The 21,539-nt window shown below is 36.9% G+C and overlaps 1 protein-coding gene across 1 annotated transcript in view; it reads left to right on the top strand.

Annotated features, from left to right (window-relative positions):
• The first annotated feature begins 5,159 nt into the window (after positions 1-5,159).
• Positions 5,160-21,539, top strand: part of AOPEP (aminopeptidase O (putative)) — a 372,310-nt gene continuing 355,930 nt past the window's right edge. Inside the window, 1 exon segment of the mRNA XM_082401307.1 lies at positions 5,160-5,253. The gene's annotated coding sequence lies outside the window, so the exon portion shown is untranslated.

The raw sequence follows: 21,539 nt of genomic DNA, 5'->3' as shown, positions 1-21,539 counted from the left end.
AATATGACACAAATGAACATAATCTATGAAATAGAAGCAGACTCACAGACATAGAGAACAAACTTGTGGTTGTCAAGGGGGAGGTGGTGTGGGGGTAGGGAAGGATTGGGAGTTTGGGATTAGCAGACGCAAACTATTATATACAGGATGGATAAACAACACGGTCCTAAAGTATAGCACAGGGAACTATATTCAATATCCTGTGATAAACCATAATGGAAAAGAATATGAAAAAGAATATATATATGTATAACTCAATCACTTTGCTGTATAGCAGAAATTAACACAACATTGTAAATCAACTATACTTCAATAAAATTTTAAAAAAGAGAGTGGCTTATCTCTTTTGGAGCAAGTGCAGAGGTAGATAGTTCAGAGCTGGTATTGTGGCTCTGTCCACAAAGTCCTCAGGGTTACAGGCTCCTTCTATCTCATTGCTTTCCCATAAGCCTCTGAAGGTTAAATTATGAACCAAGTTGGCTACTCTAGGAGTAGCCAACACATCTGCATTCCAGTCAACAGGAAGGAGGATGGGAAGAAAACAAACTCATGTTCTATCTATTTTATAAGGGATGCTACATTATACTTACTCTTACTGCCAATTAACCAGCACTTAGTCACAGGGCCACATCTAGCTGCAAGGGAGGCTGGAAAATATTGTCTTTTTTCTGAGTGGTCATGTGTCCAGCTAAGATAGGATATTCTATTATCTAAAATGTGAGGGATTCTATTTCTGTGAGGAAAAGAGCCTGGATATTGAGGGATAGCCACCAGTCTCTGCCTTCTCCTCCTTGATTGTATTTAGTTCACCTGGGCCAAGTCAGAAATTCTCTTGAAATTAAATCCAATGCACTAAATCTCAGTGGGAATATTAACAGATTTCATGGAGCTGATAGCATCAGAGGGAAAAATAGTCATTAATGAAAAGCATATCTGAAACCAGGCTATATGCACTCCAATTATTCAGACCTTATGAAAATACAACAGCTTGTGGCATGAATAAATACTCAAAAATATGAGTTTTAGAACTGAAAGACTAAAGATTTTCAGGAGCTATTGAATGAATACAAGATGTTAACTTTGCTTCTGTGAAGCATTGATTTTGTGTATATTAACATGAAATCAAAATTATACTTACACCAATAATTTTCATCAAAAAAAGTATTTTCTAGAAAACTATTTTTTAAATGGATCATGGCAGCATTATAAATAGAAGTCTCTGAACACTCTTGGACTCAATCAAAAATACTTTTCTTTTGTGAGAAATTTATGAGAAATTTTTTGATAGACTTTTGAGATTTAGCTTTAAGAAGTAATATGCAAAGTAAGGTAAGCCAAAGTGGGGCTAGGGGTATATTTTCCCTTCAGTTGCTGGCCTGGATATTTTACATTTACAAGTTTGATGGGTTCTTCTCCATCTAAAGATAAATACTATATTTAAAAATGTCTGAAGACTGAAGCTACAAAAGCAAAACTAGAGATAGAGTGTAAAAAAAAGACAGTGAGTTTTGATTCTTTAAATTTTCATTTTTTTTCCAAGATAACTTTATTTTATTTATTTATTTTTTTCATGTTTGAAAATGAAACATTTATTGCTGTGTTTATGTACCAAGTATATAAACTGACTTCATTTACCTTTTTCTACGTATTTTGAGGTATAAGAAACTGACATTAAAATATCAGGGTTTTTAAAATCTTTCAAATTAAAACCAAAACACCTCCTCTGTAGGGAAGATGGCACTTACATAATTATAATTTCAAGTGTTGTGCAAATAATCTTCAAGAACACACACCATATTTTACATAAACCAGAGTCTTAGAAATTGATTTCTTTAAAAAAAAGATTACATTTTTTCATAACAATTTATTTTGCAAAAGCTGACTTTTCCTACATAACCATGAGAAACAGATAGAAAGAAAAAAAGACAATGGAAGGGGATCTTTATTTTTATGAGTACAAATATAACAAAGTGTCAGCTGAAGCATGGTGGTGATTGGTACTATATGAATGACTCAGAAAAACACAATAGCTCATATCAAGTGGTTTGCTGTCTTGGCTCTAGTTGTTTAACTGCCACATACAGAGTTTTAAGTGCATGCTTTTCTAGTTTTCTGAGTTCTTTTTACCCCAAATCATCAAAATGAGAAAACTTCTGCATCTAAACCAACTTTTTATAACTTGTTAATATCAGAAATGACCATGCTCGTGACTGCAATCCAAGTTTTAAAATTCTATTTGAAATCTTTAATATAAAACATAGTACTTTCTGGAGCAAATTTCATTATGCCAATTTAGTGCCATGATCAATTTTATATTATAGTTAAACTGTCCTGTTTTTCCATTTTTACTAAAATCATTTTAGCTGGAATCAGTTCCAGTTCTTTTACATTTGAAGTTATAATTCAGTATTATTTTTTCTCTTCATGAAATATACTAGCCATTGGAGCTTCTGACATCATGAACTTTCTTTTGTGGGTAATTAACCAAGGCCAATTTTTATTTTTTCTGCACAAACTTTGTAGATCTAAATTTTGACAAGAATATTTGATTTTTACATCAACTTTTACTAAACGACAAATTTTACCTTGTCTGTTTTTCTCGGCTTTTTCAGTTTTCAGTGTTACCAATCAGTAGTTCTTTTTCAGCCTGTGTTTATTCTATAATAAAATTGTGTCCAGTTTTAGTCAATGTTAATTTCATTTTGTATTGATTATTTTTATCAAGTCCAGTTTTTCCTGTCAATCTAGCTGCAGTATTCTTGGTATTCAAATAGCCAGGCCAGGGAATTCCTTGGTGGTACAGTGGGTAGGACTCCACGCTTTCACTGCCAAGGGCCGGGGTTCAATCCCTGGTCGGGGAACTAAGATCTGGCAAGCAGTGTGGAGCTGCAAAAAAAAAAAGAAAAAAAATAGCCAGGCCAAAAAACCAATAAAAAAGTGATAAGTAACTACTCTGACAAATTTGGTGGCTTTATGAAACAGAATTTGAGAATGGAACAGAGCCTAGGAATCACCTAGTTCAATCCTTTCATTTAACGAGTGAAAAAACAGGTGTAGAGAGGTCAAGTGACTTGCCAGAGAGAGATAAGAAAGGCTTGAGCAAAGGTAGTGATTAGTTAGAATGGAGGTGATGGGCAGATGTGATAAATATTGAAGAGATCAAGATCAGGACAAGGAGAGGAACAAATCTGGGATGATCCTGGATTTCAGGCTTGGGTGAGTGTGTGGACATTGATGCTGTTAACTGAGACAGAATACTTGAGTAGGTTAGGTTTGGGGGCCAGGGTAGATAATGAGTTCAGTTTTAAATGTCAAGTTTGAGATGCCAGCTAGATATCTCAGTGGAATCTGAGTACTTCAATAAGAAATTTTGAAAGGCTTGGGTGGTGAGATAGGCTTGGGAGTTATCAGCTTACAGGTGATAGTCACATGAAAGTAGACAAAAATCACCATCCTGGGAAGATATCCGTCAAGGAGGCAAAGCTGTAGCTTGCTGGCCTCATCTGGCCTGCAGATGCATTTTGTTTGGTCCAAAAAAAAGTGCAACAAAATTTGAATTAGTGACCAACATTTGAAATTTGAGAGATTTCATGTACCTGCATATTGATTTGTCTTTAAAAATGGGAGGATCTGATTATCACTGGGAAAGATTGCTGGTTGGCAAAAATCAATTAGAGCTGAGTAGGGACCATGAGCTCCAGTTCTTCATAGTCTCTCTCCACGAGGTTCACTCCTTTGTGTTCACTGCCTGGGCACTGTAGGCTTTTGGGTTTGCAGCCCCTGATGTAGCATAAAAAGATCAAGGGGTAAAGAGTTAAGGAAAAGGAAAGGAAAAAGGAGCCCCTTGTTGGAAACTGAGGGGAGATGATCAGAAAGGTAAGAGGAGACCTGAGAGGGCTTGGTAACAAAGAAGCAAAGGGATCAGGGTTGAAAAGAGGAGGAGAAAATCTTGTGAAGTATTAGAAATTGTCTTAGCTGTGTTATCCAGCTATTTGCACAAGCCCAAAATTTAGGAGTCATTTTGACACCTTTCTTTTCCTTATGGCCTTATCTAATCTATCTCCAAGTCTGTCATATCTACCTCCAAATTATTCCTTAAATTTGTTCACTTCTCTCCATCATTTCTTACCTGATCATTGCAAAAGCAACTGTTCTCTTTGAACCCTTTCTCGACTCCAAATCGTTTATTCTTATATACAGCAGGCAGGGTGATCTTATAAAACCAGACCCTGTCACTTGCATGTTTAAAACTCTTCACTGGTTTCCCATTATAGTTAAAATAAAATCCATGCCTCCTGCAAAGGAAGGCTTTGCGAGATCAGAACTCTCTTTGCCTTTTTAATCTCATCTTCTATTCTTCCCCTAGCCTATTTTCTCACTTTCTCAAGGGCACCACTACATTCTGTCCCCTCCCCATAGTTTTCCATCATTCTCTTGGTTGTTCTTGCTCCAGATCTTCATAGAGCTGGCTTCTTCTCTTCTCAGTTTAATGAGCCTCTTCATAGGGCACTTCTCTGACATCCTCCTTTAGTTTTTGAGTAACTTACATGAATTTTTTGGTTTTTAAGTGAAAATAAAAGTTATGTTTACACTATACTGTAGTCTATTAAGTGTGCATAGCATTATGTAAAAAAAATACATACCTTAATTAAAAATACTTTATTGCCAAAAAATGCTAATCATTATCTGACAATGGCAGGGTTGCCCAGTGACATAAAGTGAAGTGCAATAAAATGAGGTACGCCTAAAATATCTTTGTTGAGTTATTCAACGTTTGCTTTCTCCATGAGGAAGCATAGTGTCTGTTTTGTCATCGCTGTATCCCAGATTCTGTAACAGTGCTTGCCTGGAACACAATAGGACTTAAATAAACTGTGCTGGAACGAACGAGTATACAAACAAGAGTTATATACAGAAGAGGAAGAGCAAAATAAAGAATAAAAAGTCCATGTCTGTATTTCAATACATTTTTTTTCTTAAGTGCCTATAAGATTTTGCAACTAGGAGTAGGTGGGTAAGAGAGCGACCCTACAAAATCCAAAACAAGCCTTTTTCACGCCTTCCCAAGCCCGAGGCAGCTCCGCGCCTGCGCAGACCTCCACTGCCCACCCCCAACGCTGTACTCAAGGGGGCGGGGCCAGGCGGACGGCGGCTCGGGCGCGTGAGGATGACGTCACTCGGCGCGTGCCCGGGTAGCCCGTGGTAACACCTAGTCTGCGGAAGTGGAGAAGAGCTGGCAGGCGGCTGAGACAGGTAACCTGAGCGCTCCCTGTTGGGTCCCTGCCTTCCTCTCCAGCGGCAACTGGATGGCGGCGGGGTCAGCAGCGTCCCGTTTTGAAGGCAGCCAGGAGCCCACCCCTACCCTCATCTTTTTTGATCAGCTGGGTCCCCATTCCCTTTCAGTCCTCCCAGACTCCTGAAGCTGAACCAGTTCTGGGGACTGGGCTGAGCCTGCCACTTCTCTCCGCCCCCACCCTCGGGTGGTGATGGGCTCTGACGCTCCTTTCCCCGGTGGCACAGGCATTTCCCAGACTTCAGTTGCCGCCTCCTTCCTCTGTTGCCTCCAAGGCCCACCTAACCCGCTTCTCTCTGCTCCTAGCCCCACAGGGCTCATCTCCAATCTTGTTTAAGGAGACAGAACAGTTTCCGATTCTGTTCATTTACACTTCCAGTAACACCCGGCCACCTTCCCTCCTCCCCGAGGATCCTTACTGAGAGCACCAAGTTTTGAGTTATTGTGTCCCTAAAGAGCATTCGTTCACTGTCAGTCTGGAGGTTTGCTCATTAAGGCATGTGTTTGTTGGGTAAGGGGGTGGCGCAGTAATGTGAAAATTTATTGCTATAATAAATGATCCACGTGGCATCCAGTCAACCGTCGAGATAGATGAAACAGTTACAGCATTTCATTAAAATGCTCCTGTCCTGTATTTCTTTTTTGTTTTCAAGCAATGATGAGAATTATCCTCGCAAAGGTAGCCGTCAAAATAAATAAGCAACAGTACCCAACTAGGAATGTATAGACCGCCAAAAAATGATAGGATTCGTATTGTTGATAAAGGAATGCGGGTTATTACAAAACCAACCAGAAAAGATATGGGTGGAGAAACAGATTCCGACGTTTTCTGTCTCATTTGATGATTTGGTTTTGTATTTTCTTGTACTTTAATATGCTCCATTTTTGAATAGGGCATATGGTACTGTACATACTGTAATTCTGAGAAGCCTATGAATGACTTGCTAATTGGTAAGATTAGGCTCTAACATTTGGGGGACAAAGTAGAAAAAGGTTAGGGAATAATAGTAGTCGCTCTTTGTTGACCATCTGCTATATCCCTGTGTACAGCACTGTGTTCAGCACTTTGCATGTGTTTTTTCCTTAGCTCACATAAGAACCTTGTGAGTTAGGAATTAGTATCCTCAACTTACAGAGAAGGAAACTTTGGCTCAGGTATGTGAAATTAACTTGCCAAAAATTCATAGTAACTATACTGGTGGAGACAAGCTTGAAGTTCAGTTCTATGTATGAGTTGAAAGCCTGTACTTTTTTTTATAACTCACTGTGATTGATCAGATTCTAGGCTTTTTACAGTAATGACACAATTCTATGAGTTTATTCACTCATCTATCCAAATGATTTGACACTTTCTAATATCTTTAGTATTAAGTTCTTATATACCTAGAATCAAAACACCTGGAAACCTTAATTTATTTATGATCCCCCTACACACACACACACCACACACATACCATATTTTTTATTAAGAATGAGATAATTGGCAAATAAGATTGCTCAGTACCTTTCTGTTTGGAGCTCTCAGGGAATGAGTAATTTTGGACAGGTGAAAGTTTTACCCCTTTAGAAATGAAAATCATATTGACAGTTTTGGATGGAAAAAATTTAAATGCACTAAATAATTCTTTGCCTTCTAAAACAGTAAGTATACTGAACATATTTTAACTTTGCCTTAGGTCTCAGAGCAATCATTATGAATCTCATTTATTGTTGTGTTGTGATTTGGTGATTTCCTCAGAACTTTTGTTATATTTGGCCCCCAAACTGCTTTGCATTTTGAGTTTTCCTAGACTTTATGTAGTCTACTCCTTAATATCACCAAGAGATTGTAAACCATAGCAATTAAAATTAAGGACCAGGAAAGCACACTTGCAGGATTCCAGTCCTTGCTCTGCCACTTACTAGTAGGACAGTGAGCCCAGACAACATGGTTGACCCCTCTACACCTCAGTTTCCTCATTTGTAAAATGGGAATAATAAGAATACTTGTTGTCTGAGGTTGTTGTGAGGGTAATGTGAGTTAGTAGTATATGTAAAGAGGTTATAACAAACCGGGCGTATTCTAAGAGCCATGTAAGTGTTTCTAATATTATTATTAGTCTGGTTTTAGCTTTTCATTCTTTGAATATTGCATTCTAGTTCTTTGAAAAATTTTTTTCTAATTTATTTTTATTTTTTTAATTGATGTACAGTTGATTTACAATGTTCTGTTATTTTCAAGCGTACAGCAAAGTGATTCAGTTATACATACATACATATATTCTTTTCCATTATAGATTATTACAAAACATTGAATATAGTTCCCTGTGCTATACAGTAGGTCCTTGTTGTTAATCTATTTTATATGTAGTAGTATGTATCTGTTAATCCCAAACTCCTAATTTATCCCTCCTGCCTCTTTCGCCTTTGGTAACCATAGGTTTGTTTTCTGTGTCTATGAATCTATTTCTGTTTTGTAAATACGTTTATTTGTATCATTTTTTTAGATTCCACATATAAGTGATATCATGTGGTATTTGTCTTTCTCTGTCTGACCTACTTCACTTAGTATGGTAATCTCTAGGTCCATCCATATTGCTGCACATGGCATTATTTCATTCTTTTTTATGACTGAGTAATATTCCACTGTACATATATACCACATCTTCTTTATCCATTCATCTGTTGATGGACCTTTAGTTTGCTTCCATACCTTGGCTATTGTAAATAGTGCTGCTGTGAACATTGGGGTGCATGTATCTTTTTCAATTAGAGTTTTTGTCTTTTCTGAATATATGCCCAGGAGTGGGATTGCAGGATCATATGGTAATTCTATTTTTAGGTTTTTAGGGAACCTCCATACTGTTCTCTATAGTGGCTGCACCAATTTATATTCCCACCAACAGGGTAGGAGGGTTCCTTTTTCTCCACACCCTCTCCAGGATTTATTATTTGTAGACATTTTAATGATGGCCATTCTGACTGGTGTGAGGTGATACCTCACTGTAGTTTTGATTTGCATTTCTCTATGAAAATTGTTATTCCTTGAATAGTATTTGATATGTGGTAATTACAAGACAATTAAATTATACTAACTAGAATCCTGTATCCTAACCTGTATGTTAATTAATTAATTAATTAATTTCTAGTTTGCTGATCTCTGCTTTATTTTTTGTTTTCTTACTTTTTAACATCTTTATCGGAATATAATTGCTTTACAATGGTGTGTTAGTTTCTGCTTTATAACAAAGTGAATCAGCTATACACATACATATATCCCCATATATTCTCCATCTTGCATCTCCCTCCCACCCTCCCTATCCCACCCCTCTAGGTGGTCACAAAGCACTGAGCTGATCTCCCTGTGCTATGCAGCTGCTTCCCACTAGCTATCTGTCTTACATTTGATAGTATATATAGGTCCATGCCACTCTCTCACTTTGACCCAGCTTACCCTTCCCCCTCCCTGTGTGCTCAAGTCCATTCTCTGCATCTGCATCTTTATTACTGTCCTGCCCCTAGGTTCTTCAGAACCATTTTTTTTTAGATTCCATATATATGTGTTAGCATACGGTATTTATTTTTCTCTTTCTGACTTACTTCACTCTGTATGATAGACTCTAGGTCTATCCACCTCACTACAAATAACTCAATTTCGTTTCCTTTTATGGCTGAGTAATATTCCATTGTATATATGTGCCACATCTTCTTTATCCATTCATCTGTCGATGGACACATAGGTTGCTTCCTTGTCCTGGCTATTGTAAATAGTGCTGCAGTGAACATTGTGGTACATGACTCTTTTCGAATTATGGCTTTCTCAGGGTATGTGCCCAGTAGTGGGATTGCTGGGTCATATGGTAGTTCTATTTTTACTTTTTAAAGAACCTCCATACTGTTCTCCATAGTGGCTGTATCAATTTACATTGCCACCAACATTGCAAGAGGGTTCCCTTTTCTCCACACCCTGTCCAGAATTTATGTTTGTAGATTTTTTGATGATGGCCATTCTGACTGGTGTGAGGTGATACCTCATTGTACTTTTGATTTGCATTTCTCTAATGATTAGTGATGCTGAGCATTCTTTCATGTGTTTGTTGGCTATCTGTATATCTTCTTTGGAGAAATGTCTATTTAGGTCTTCTGCCCATTTTTGGATTGGGTTGTTTGTTTTTTTGATATTGAGCTGCATGAGCTGCTTGTAAATTTTGGAGATTAATCCTTTGTCAGTTGCTTCATTTGCAAATATTTTCTCCCATTCTGAGTGTTGTCATTTCGTCTTGTTTATGGTTTCTGTTGCTGTGCAAAAGCTTTGAAGTTTCATTAGGTCCCATTTGTTTATTTTTGTTTTTATTTCTATTTCTCTAGGAGGTGCATCAAAAAGGATCTTGCTGTGATTTATGTCATAGAGTGTTCTGCCTATGTTTTCCTCTAAGAGCTTTATAGTGTCTGGCCTTACATTTAGGTGTTTAATCTATTTTGAGTTTATTTTTGTGTATGGTGTTAGGGAGTGTTCTAATTTCATTATTTTACACGTAGCTGTCCAGTTTTCCCAGCACCACTTATTGAAGAGGCTGTCTTTTCTCCACTGTATATTCTTGCCTCCTTTATCAAAAATAAGGTGACCATATGTGCATGGGTGTATCTTTGGGCTTTCCATCCTGTTCCATTGATCTATATTTCTGTTTTTGTGCCAGTACCATACTGTCATGATTACCGTAGCTTTGTAGTGTATTCTGAAGTCCGGGGGCATGATTCCTCCAGTCTCGTTTTTCTTTCTCAAGATTGCTTTGGCTATTCGGGGTCTTTTGTGTTTCCATACAAATTGTGAAATTTTTTGTTCTAGTTCTGTGAAAAATGCCATTGGTAGTTTGATTGGGATTGCACTGAATCTGTAGATTGCTTTGGGTAGTATAGTCATTTTCACAATGTTGATTCTTCCAATCCAAGAACATGGTATGCCTCTCCATCTGTTGGTATCATCTTTAATTTCTTTCATCAGTGTCTTATTGTTTTCTGCATACAGGTCTTTTGTCTCCTTAGGTAGGTTTATTCCTAGGTATTTTATTCTTTTTGTTGCAGTGGTAAATGGGAGTGTTTCCTTAATTTCTCTTTCAGATTTTCCATCATTAGTGTATAGGAATGCAAGAGATTTCTGTGCATTAATTTTGTATCCTGCTACTTTACCAAATTCATTGGTTAGCTCTAGTAGTTTTCTGATAGTGTCTTTAGGATTCTCTGCATATAGTATCATGTCATCTGCAAACAGTGACAGCTTTACTTCTTTTTTTCCAATTTGGATTCCTTTTATTTCTTTTTCTTCTCTGATTGCTGTGGCTAAAACTTCCAAAACTATGTTGAATAACAGTAGTGAGAGTGGGCAGCCTTGTTTTGTTCCTGGTCTTAGTGGAAATGGTTTCAGTTTTTCACCATTGAGAACGATGTTGGCTCTGTGTTTGTCATATATGGCCTTTATTATGTTGAGGTAACTTCCCTCTATGCCTACTTTATGGAGTGTTTTTATCCTAAATGGGAGTTTAATTTTGTCAAAAGCTTCTTCTGCATCTATTGAGATGATCATATGGTTTTTCTTCTTCAGTTTGTTAATATGGTGTGTCACATTGATTGATTTGCATATATTGAAGAATCCTTGTGTTCCTGGGATAAACCCCACTTGATCATGGTGTATGATCCTTTTAATGTGCTCTTGGATTCTGTTTGCTAGTATTTTGTTGAGGATTTTGCATCTATGTTCATTAGTGATATTGGCCTGTAGTTTTAGTTTTCTTTCTTTGTGACATCTTTGTCTGGTTTTGGTATAGGGTGATGGTGGCCTCGTAGAATGAGTTTGGGAGTGTTCCTCCCTGTGCTATATTTTGGAAGAGTTTGAGAAGGATAGGTGTTAGCTCTTCTCTAAATGTTTGATAGAATTCACCTGTGAAGCCATCTGGTCCTGGACTTTTGTTTGTTGGAAGATTTTTAATCACAGTTTCAATTTCAGTGCTTGTGATTGGTCTGTTTATATTTTCTATTTCTTCCTGGTTCAGTCTCAGAAGGTTGTGCTTTTCTAAGAATTTGTCCATTTTATTGGCATAGAGTTGCTTGTAGTAATCTCTCATGATCCTTTGTATTTCTGCAGTGTCAGTTGTTATTTCTCCTTTTTCATTTCTAATTCTATTGATTTGGGTCTTCTCCCTGTTTTTCTTGATGAGTCTGGCTAATGGTTTATCAATTTTGTTTATCCTCTCAAAGAAGCAGCTTTTAGTTTTATTGATTTTTGCTATTGTTTCCTTCATTTCTTTTTCATTTATTTCTGATCTGATCTCTATGATTTCTTTCCTTCTGCTAACTTTGGGGTTTTTTGTTCTTCTTTCTCTAATTGCTTTAGCTGTAAGGTTACATTGTTTTTTTGAGGTGTTTCTTGTTTCTTGAGGTAGGGTTGTATTGCTATAAGCTTCCCTGTTAGAACTGCTTTTGCTGCATCCCTTAGGTTTTGGGTCATCGTGTTTTCATTGTCATTTGTTTCTCGGTATTTTTTGATTTCCTCTTTGATTTCTTCAGTGATCCCTTGGTTATTAAGTAGTGTATTGTTTAGCCTCCATGTATTTGTATTTTTTACAGATTTTTCCCTGTAATTGATATCTAGTCTTATAGCGTTGTGGTCGGAAAAGTTACTTCATACGATTTCAACTTTCTTAAGTTTACCAAGGTTTGATTTGTGGCCCAAGATGATCTATCCTGGAGAATGTTCCATGAGCACTTGAGAAGAAAGTGTATTCTGTTGTTGTTGAATGGAATGTTCTGTAAATATCAATTAAGTCCGTCTTTTTTAATGTATCATTTAAAGCTTGTGTCTCCTTATTTATTTTCATTTTGGATGATCTGCCCATTGGTGAAAGTGGGGTGTTAAAGTCCCCTACTATGATTGTGTTACTGTAGATTTCCCCTTTTATGGCTGTTAGCTTTTGCCTTACGTATTGAGGTTCTCCTATGTTGGGTGCATAAATATTTATAATTGTTATATCTTCTTCTTGGATTGATCCCTTGATCATTATGTAGTGTCCTTCTTTGTCTCTTGTAATAGTCTTTATATAAAGTCTGTTTTGTCTGATATGAAAATTGCTGCTCCAACTTTCTTTTGACTTCCATTTGCATGTAATATCTTTTTCCATTCTCTCACTTTCCGTCTGTATGTGTCCCTAGGTCTGAAGTGGGTCTCTTGTAGACAGCATATATACGGGTCTTGTTATTGTATCCATTCAGCCAGTCTGTGTCTTTTGGTTGGAGCATTTAAACCATTTACATTTAAGGTACTTATTGATATGTATGTTCCTATTACCATTTTCTTAATTGTTTTGTGTTTGTTATTGTAGGTCTTTTCCTTCTCTTGTGTTTCCTGCCTAGAGAAGTTCCTTTCGCAGTTGTTGTAAAGCTGGTTTGGTGGTGCTGAATTCTCTTAGCTCTTGCTTGTCTGTAAATGTTTTAATTTCTCCTCGAATCTGAATGAGATCCTTGCTGGGTAGAGTAATCTTGGTTGTAGGTTTTTCCCTTTCATCACTTTAAATATGTCCTGCCACTCCCTCTGGCTTGCAGAGTTTCTGCTGAAAGATCAGCTGTTAACCTTTTGGGGATTCCCTCGTATGTTAATAGTTGCTTTTCCCTTGCTGCTTTTAATAATTTTTCTTTGTATTTATTTTTTGATAGTTTGATTAATATGTGTTTTGGCGTGATTCTCCTTGGATTTATCCTGTATGGGACTCTCTGCACTTCCTCGACTTGATTAACTATTTCCTTTCCCATATTAGGGAAATTTTCAACTATAATCTCTTCAAATATTTCCTCAGTCCCTTTGTTTTTCTCTTCTTCTTCTGGGACCCCTATAATTTGAATGTTGGTGCATTTAATGTTGTCCCAGAGGTCTCTGAGACTGTCCTCAATTGTTTTCATTCTTTTTTCTTTATTCTGCTCTGCAGTAGTTATTTCCGCTATTTTATCTTCCAGGTCACTTATCTATTCTTCTGCCTCAGTTACTCTGCTATTGATTCCTTCTAGAGAATTTTTAATTTCATTTATTGTGTTGTTCATCATTGTTTGTTTGATCTTTAGTTCTTCTAGGTCCTTGTTAAACGTTTCCTCTATTTTCTCCATTCTATTTCCAGGATTTTGCATCATCTTTCCTATCATTACTGTGAATTCTTTTTCAGGTATACTGCCTATTTCCTCTTCATTTGTTTGGTCTGCAGGGATTTTACCTTGCTCCTTCATCTGCTGTGTGCTTCTCCGTCTTCTCATTTGGCCTAACTTACTGTGTTTGGGGTGTCCTTTTCGCAGGCTGCAGGTTTGTAGTTCCCGTTGTTTTTGGTGTCTGCCCCCAGTGGTAAGGTTGATTCATTGTGTTGTGTAGGCTTTCTGGTGGAGGGGAGCAGTGCCTGTGTTCTGGAGGATGAGGCTGCATCTTGCCTTTCTCGTGGGCAGGACTGTGTCTGGTGGTGTGTTTTGGGGTGTGTGTGACCTTATTATGATTTTAGGCAGCCTCTCTGCTAATGGGTGGTGTTGTGTTCCTCTCTTTTTTTTTTTTTTAACATCTTTATTGAAGTATAATTGCTTTACAATGGTGTGTTATTTTCTGCTTTATAACAAAGTAAATCAGTTATACATATACATATGTTCCCATATCTGTGTTCCTGTCTTGCTAGTTGTTTCGCATAGGGTGTCCAGCACTGTAGCTTGCTGGTCATTGATTGGAGCTGGGTCTTAGCGTTGAGATGGATATCTCTGCGAGAGCTTTCACTGTTTGATATTACATGGAGTCAGGAGGTCTCTAGTGGACCAATGTCCTGAACTCGGCTCTCCCACCTCAGAGGCACAGGCCTGACACCCGGCTGGAGCACCAAGGCCCTGGGTAGTTCAGGGTCTCTTAAGAAGTGTAGACAAACTGAAGTCTGGGATTGCAGAAATCTCAAGTTCAGTTGGGGCTGGAAAATCTGCTTCCAAGCTCACTCATGTTGTTGGCAGGTTTCAGTTTCTGGCTGGCTGTTGGCCAGAGGCTCAGTTCTTCTACCCGTATGTTAATTTATTAAATTCACTTTCATTGTGTCTTTGTAATGCAATACGCCTTTTTCTTAGAGTGTTTGGAGTAGAGCTTTCAAATATTTCCCTTTATTATATGTATTAAAATAATGGACTTTCAACTTCTGTTTGAACTTTGGGGGATATTTCAGTGTGTTAAATTATGGTTTACCAATACATGGGAACCCTCTCTACGTTTGAATTGAATGTCAGTTGATTTACACATCCCTTTCTGGTGCCCTGGGCAGGTATACTATTGCACTCATGTTATCTTGCTTCTTTGTGGATAAGTACTTCCTTATAAAACCACCATTATGCATTGGCCTCATATAACGTATCTCCTCAGTATAGTTCTCTTTCTTTCTATCTCCCTCATGGAAGTAAAAAACAAATTGACTCTATCAACAAGGTGAAATAATGTTCCGTATGAAATTTGCAAGGTATATACCCATTTTCAGGTGTGTACTTTAAACCAAGACCAGCTAAGAGTTGATATTGACTCCTTTGATGTCCGTAGTTAGAAACTTGAGAATAAATGATCTATCCTTTATTTTAATTCTATTAAGGCTGATAATCATGTTAAAACTTCTTGTTGAAAATATAGGCTATATTTTTAAAAAGTTTTTCTAAGATGGTAAAATGTATTTACATAATATAAAATTGAGTATTTTTATGTGTACAGCTCATTGGCATTAAGCACATTCACAGTGTTATTTAATTATCACCACTATCCATTTTCAGAATTTTTTTATCTTCCCAGACAGAAACTCTGTACCCATTAAACAACAACTCCTCATTCCCCTCACTCCCTGTACCATCCTGCCCCAGCCCCTGTTAACCTCTATTCTACTTTTTGTCTCTATGAATTTGCCTATTCTAGGTTCCTCCTGTGGGTGGAATCAGACACCATTTATCCTTTGTGTCTGGTTTAGTTCAATTGGCATGTTTGCAAGGTTCATCCAAGTTGTAGCATGTATCAGAATTTCATTCCTTTTATGGCTGAATAATATTCCATTGTATTATCTACCATATGCTGTACTTCTGATGCATATTTAATTTTGCTTATTTAAAATTTTTTAAAAATTTTCTGTTTTTTTAATTTATTAAAAAAATAAATTGATTTTAAAATAAAATTTAAAAAAATAAATTTGATTTGCATTCAAGTCTTTAATCTGTTTTGAGTTGATTTTGTTTATGATGTAAGATAGTGGTCCAGTTTCATACTTTTGTATGTGGCTGTCCAATTTTCCCAACTCCATTTATTGAAGAGATTGTCCTCTCCTCATTGTATATTCTTGGCTCTTTTGTCATAAGTTAATTGACTGTACATACTAAAAAAACCAAAAACAGTTCACTAATTTCTCCCACCTCCCACCTCTTGCCACTGGCAACCACCAATCTGTTCTCTATCTGTGAGGCTGGTTATTGATTGATTGATTGATTGATTCCACATGTAAGAGAACATGGTATTTATTTTTTCTCTCTGCCTTATTTCACTTAACACAATGCCCTTGTGGTTCATCCATGTTGTCACAAATGGCAGGACTTCATTCTTTTTTATGTCTGAATAATATTCTGTTGTGTGTATATACCACACTTTTTCTATTTGTTCATGGATGAACACTTAGGTTGTTTCCTTATCTTGGCTACTGTAAATAATGCTGCAATGAACATGGGGTGCATATATCTTTTTGAGTTAGTGTTTTTGTTTTATTTGGATAAATACCCAGAAATGGGATAGCTGGATCATATGGTAGTTTTATTTTTAATTTTTTGAGGAGCCTCTCTACTGTTTTCCATAGTGGCTGCACCAATTTACATTCCCACCAACAGTATACAAGAGTTCCCTTTTCACTACATCCTTGCCAACACTTGTTATTTTTAGTCTTTTTGAAAATAAGCATGCTAACAGGTGTGAGGTGATAGCTCATTGTGGTTTTGATTTGCATTTCCCTGATAATTAGTGATGTCGAGCACCTTTTCATGTACCTGTTGGCCATGTGTACGTCTTTTTTAGATAAATGGGTATTCAGATACTCTGCCCATTTTTTAATTGGATTTTGTTGTTGTTATTGAGTTGTATTAATTCTTTATATATTTTGGATATCAGCCCTTTCTCAGATATATGATTTACAATTATTTTCTCCCATTCAGTAGGTTGCCTTTTCATTTTGTTGATGCTTTCCTTCACTCTGCAGAAACTTTAGTTTGTTGTAGTCCCACTTTATTTTTGCTTTTGTTGCTTTTGCTTTTGGTATCAGACGCAAAAACTCATTGCAAAGACTGATATCAAGGAGCTTACCACCTATATTTTCTTCTAGGAGGTTTATGGTTTCAGGTCTTACATTCAAGTCTTTAATCTGTTTTGAGTTGATTTTGTATGTGATGTAAGATACTGGTCCAGTTTCATTCTTTTATATGTGGCTGTCCAACTTTCCCAACACCATTTATTGAAGAGATTGTCCTTTCCTCATTGTATATTCTTGGCTCCTTTGTCATAAGTTAATTGACCATGCATGCATAGGTTTATTCCTAGGTTCTCTATTCTGTTCAGTTAATTATGTGTCTGCTTGTGTGTGTGTGTGTGTGTGTGTGTGTGTGTGTGTGTGTGTGTGTGTGAATTATGCCTCTTTATACTTCTCATATCATGTGGTATGAACTTAACACTCGGTGATTTGATTTGACTGTGAGTGCCTAGAGGATCAGGATTGGAGATATCAACTGAAATAACATTGTTATTGAACTGTGAACAAAATACCTGGTAACAGTGTTAAACTGGAGCTTGAGCATACATTATAGTGTTGTTTTTCTTCTCACCTAATATTTAGTCAAAAAATAGGAAGGAAAATAATAATAATGATAACTTTACCCAATATTTCTATAGCATTTACAGTATGCTAGGCATTGTTCCAAGTACTTTACCTATGAAGTAGGTACTATCATCGTTCTGTTTTACAGATGAAGAAACTGAGGCACAGAGAAATTAAATGAATTTTTAAGATTACGAGGCTGATAGGTGGTGACATTGGGAGTTTACCCAGTCTGTGTGGCTCTAGAGTTGATTTATCCTAAATTTTGAGTTGACCAACCATTGGGTCATTATCAACTTTACAATGTAAATTGTTTTGTCTAGCACAGTCTTTCTCTACCCTCTTCTTCTATATGATCTTCAAAACAGAACATTACTTCTGAGCTTAGTAGGCAACGGAAGAGCAACTGAACCCAAACTGTCAAAAGAATAACAGGTGCTTCTCATTTGAGTGGGGTGACAACATCTTATGGGATTCAGACTGCATTTTCACAGCTTAGTTCGTATTATCTCCTTGTCTTTGAAAAGTAGATCCTAAAACTTTTTATGACTTCATATTGCATATATATTGTGTTGGTGTTTGACTTTAGATATTGTACAATTCCCACACTACTGTTTCGTGGGTAGAAAAAGCTTTCTGTTCATAATGTTGTTATTGACTGTCACCGTGGTTTATAGTGCACTCATTTTATATCGAACTCATTATTCTATGTTGCTTGATTCCTGAAGAAATTATTTTGAAATAGCATTTTTCTATATATAGTCAGCTTTATTACACTTTTTTCTTGGCTTTTTCTTTTGCTTACATTTTATTTCTTTGACACTTGGAATTGAAGGTTTAGTTTTTTGAAACTGATGGTAATCAGGATATGCTGGCTATATTTTGGCAACAAAGGGGACATATCAGCCTGTTTCTTTTGGCACCAATAATATCTTGCATATGTAGCAAGTATGGTGCATATTTGGAGGTAGGAACTCTCTGAGTAATGTCTGGTAGAAATAGAATTATAGAATGAATGTTAAGGGTTCAAAGGTCCTTAGATATATCTCTTTTACCCTTCATTCAGCATTTGGGAATCTGAAGCTTGAGATGATTAAATGATTTGCCTGTATTTATACAGTATTAGAATCCATTTTTTAAAAAAAGAGTACCAGTGTTCTGTGTTCTTTTGAATCATACCTCATTGTATTTGTGTAGCATTCTTACTGGTAAGAAGGGACTTCCAAGTTTTTTACTAGTATACCCTTAATTATGATTCTTCTTAGAATAATGTGTCTGGGTGAGAGATAATGATCTGAATTAGACAGGTTGCAGAGAGAATGAATATGATGGATCCAAGAGATACTTAGATTAAATTGATAGGACTTTGCAATTGTTTATGTGTAGGTGAGAGTAAGAAATCTAGGATGATCCCTAGGATTCTACTGTGGGTAACTGGGTAGATGGTGACGTCATTCACTAGGAAAACTTAGAAGAAATCAGGGCTGGATGTATGATTTGAAGTGACTAGAGCATGGATTGCACAAACAAGTGAGAAAGATTGAAGCTAGAACTACAGGACACACCGACATCTAAGAGGTGGGAGAAGGAAAGGCCAAAGAGGTATGTATGGAGGAGAGAATGGTATTGCAGGCACCAGAAGAGGAGAAAATTTTAAGGAGGGCATGGTAATTTGTGTTAATGCTCCAAAATTAAGGGCTGAAAGAACCCACCGAAGTTGATAACTAGGAAGTCATTTGCCTCCACTGTGGAGTTTTGGTGGCATAGTAGGGATGTGAGCAGGGAGATGGAGTAATGAGAACAGAGTGAAGGCAGTTCTTTTAAGGAATTTAGCTATGATGAGAGAGATGTGGAAGGAAAGGTTTTTGTTCATTCGTTCATTTGTACTTTTTTCTGCTAAAAAATAAGGGCTGGGAAAGAGGAAGAAGTTGAGGTAGATGATTTAGGGGGTTGGATAATTGATGAAGCAGAGTCCAGGAGGAGACCAGCAAGAGATGGTATCCAGAGCGTAGGCCATGATCAGAGTTTGCTGGGACAGGAGGGACACTTCTCCTTCTAGGGAGAAAGGTGGGGATAGATGTAAAAAAATCCCCCATAGGATGGGGAAGGAATGTGTGGAAGTTCTTGTCTAGTGGTAGCAAAATGTCTTTTGTGAAGCAGCTAAAGTTGCTGACATTGAGTGTTTGATCTGGGGGAGAGTGGGGGATTGAGGGGGCAGGCAGTGTTTAGAATAGTCACTGAGGGAAAAAGATAGGAGTCAAGGGGGTGACTAGCAAGAGACAAGAAGAGTTGCCTGCCTGATTATGCTGAGGGTTTTGCTGAGGTTGAAATCTGTGAATATGTACTGTCAGCTATTTTTGTGATTATGTGATATTTATTTGTTTTGCTTTTGTTGAGCTCTGTACACCAAGTTTAGAAGTAGAAAATTGGGATGATTCAATTGGTTGAGAGTTATGTTTTATAGAACAGGTGTGTCAGAAGGATGAAAGGGCAAAAGAATTTAGGTTAGAATGTTCTAAGAGTGATTGAAGAAATGGACCACATTATCTAAAGAGGACCACAGAGCAGGTATTCTCAACTTTAGAAACATTTATAATTTTATGTTGTAGGGGCTCTCCTGTGCATTGTAGGGTGTTTAGCATCCCTGGCCTCTACCTACTAGATGCCAGTAACAGCCCCCTCCAGTTGTAACAATCAAAAATGTCTCCAGACATTGTCAACTGCCCTCTGAGGGGCAAAATCACTTCCGATAGAAACCACTGCCTTAGAGTCAGAAGAAGCAGATGGATTGGAGATAAGAGGAAGGGTGAGGGACTGGGGTCTCAATGCAATAAGTAAAAGAGTTGGCAAGTAAGCCAGAGAAAGACTGGGGAGAATAGGAGGTCGTGTTCTGAGATTAGATTATGGAAATTACATATTTCATTTTATTTTATTTTATTTTGGAAATTACATATTTTAGATGTAGATCTATTCCAAGTAATAAAAATGTCAAGAATGGACCATTGGTTTGCTGAGTGCAGTGAAGATGAAGGTTGTTGGCACTGAGTAGGTAATTTTGGGAGAGAGAGAAAGTAGCCAGAGCAAGTTGGAAAAGCAGTCATGGGCCATCCTAAGAGTTTCTGAAATAAGACAAGAACTAAGACTTTCTATTGTTTGTTTTCTTACTCTATCCAGTAAGTGTTACTCAACTCTTTTTCTAACATTGTCAATTCCCTGAACTTGTACTTCCCTCCTGCAGTGTTTTAAAAAGTCATGGAATTCATCCAGTTTGGTTTTCTTGCAGTGTTTTTTTAGGTGAGTAGTTGTTTTTTGTTTCTTTTTCAATATTTCCTGATCTGATTTTGTGATCCTTTACCTCTAAGTATTCTGCTTTTCAAAAGACCCTGGTTCTGTGCTATGTGACCTAATTTCAGAACATTTGATTGACAGGTAATTACAAAGGACTTAGTAAGCAGGACATAAACTACTAGTAGAATACACCTATAAATGTGCTTTTTTCTATGTTTGATTAATCCAGACTTCAGTGGAACTTGTTTTTTTTGCCTTATCTTAATGAACTTACCCTGCATTATTCATCAAGAATGGGTACTAACTCATACCTCTTTTACAAAGCTTTAAAAATTATATATATTATCAACAGATACAAGCTGACCTAGTTTTTGTTATTATATCACAAGTATTGTCATTGCAAACTAGGAAGTAAGTAGGTGACATTAAAAGCCTTGACCTTTTGATTGGAACATTTAGCCCATTTGCATTTAAAGTAATTTTATTTTTATTTATTTTATTGAAGTGTAGTTAATTTACAATGTTGTGTTAGTTTCAAGTGTACAGCAAAGTGATTCTTTTTTATGACAAATATTCTACTATATCTATCTATATCTATATCTATATCTATCTATCTATCTATACCACATCTTCTTTATCCATTAATCTGTTGATGGACATTTAGGTTGCTTCTATGTCTTGGCTATTGTAAATAGTGCTGCTATGAACTATACATATTGAGGTGTATGTATCTTTTCAAATTAGAGTTTTCTCTGGATATATGCCCAGGAGTGGGATTGCAGGATCATATGGTAATTCTATTTTTAGTTTTTTAAGGAACCTCCATACTGTTTTCCATAGCGGTTACACCAATTTACATTCCCACGAACAGTGTAGGAGGGTTCCTTTTTCTCTACACCCTCTCCGGACTTTTTACTGATGACCATCTGACTGGTGTTTTTTAGTTTAATTAAGTCCCATTTGTTTATTTTTGTTTTTATTTCCATTAGTCTAGGAGATGGTTCCCCCAAAATATTGCTGAAGTGTGTGTCAAAGAGTGTTCTGCCTATGTTTTCCTCTAGGAGTTTTATAGTATCCAGTCTTACATTTAGGTCTTTAAT

This window comes from Balaenoptera borealis (assembly GCF_965194805.1).
Source record: "Balaenoptera borealis genome assembly, chromosome: 8".
NCBI classification, from domain to species: Eukaryota; Metazoa; Chordata; class Mammalia; order Artiodactyla; family Balaenopteridae; genus Balaenoptera; species Balaenoptera borealis.
Note: the sequence above shows the minus strand (reverse complement) of the source record. Positions and strands in the feature narration are given on the sequence as shown.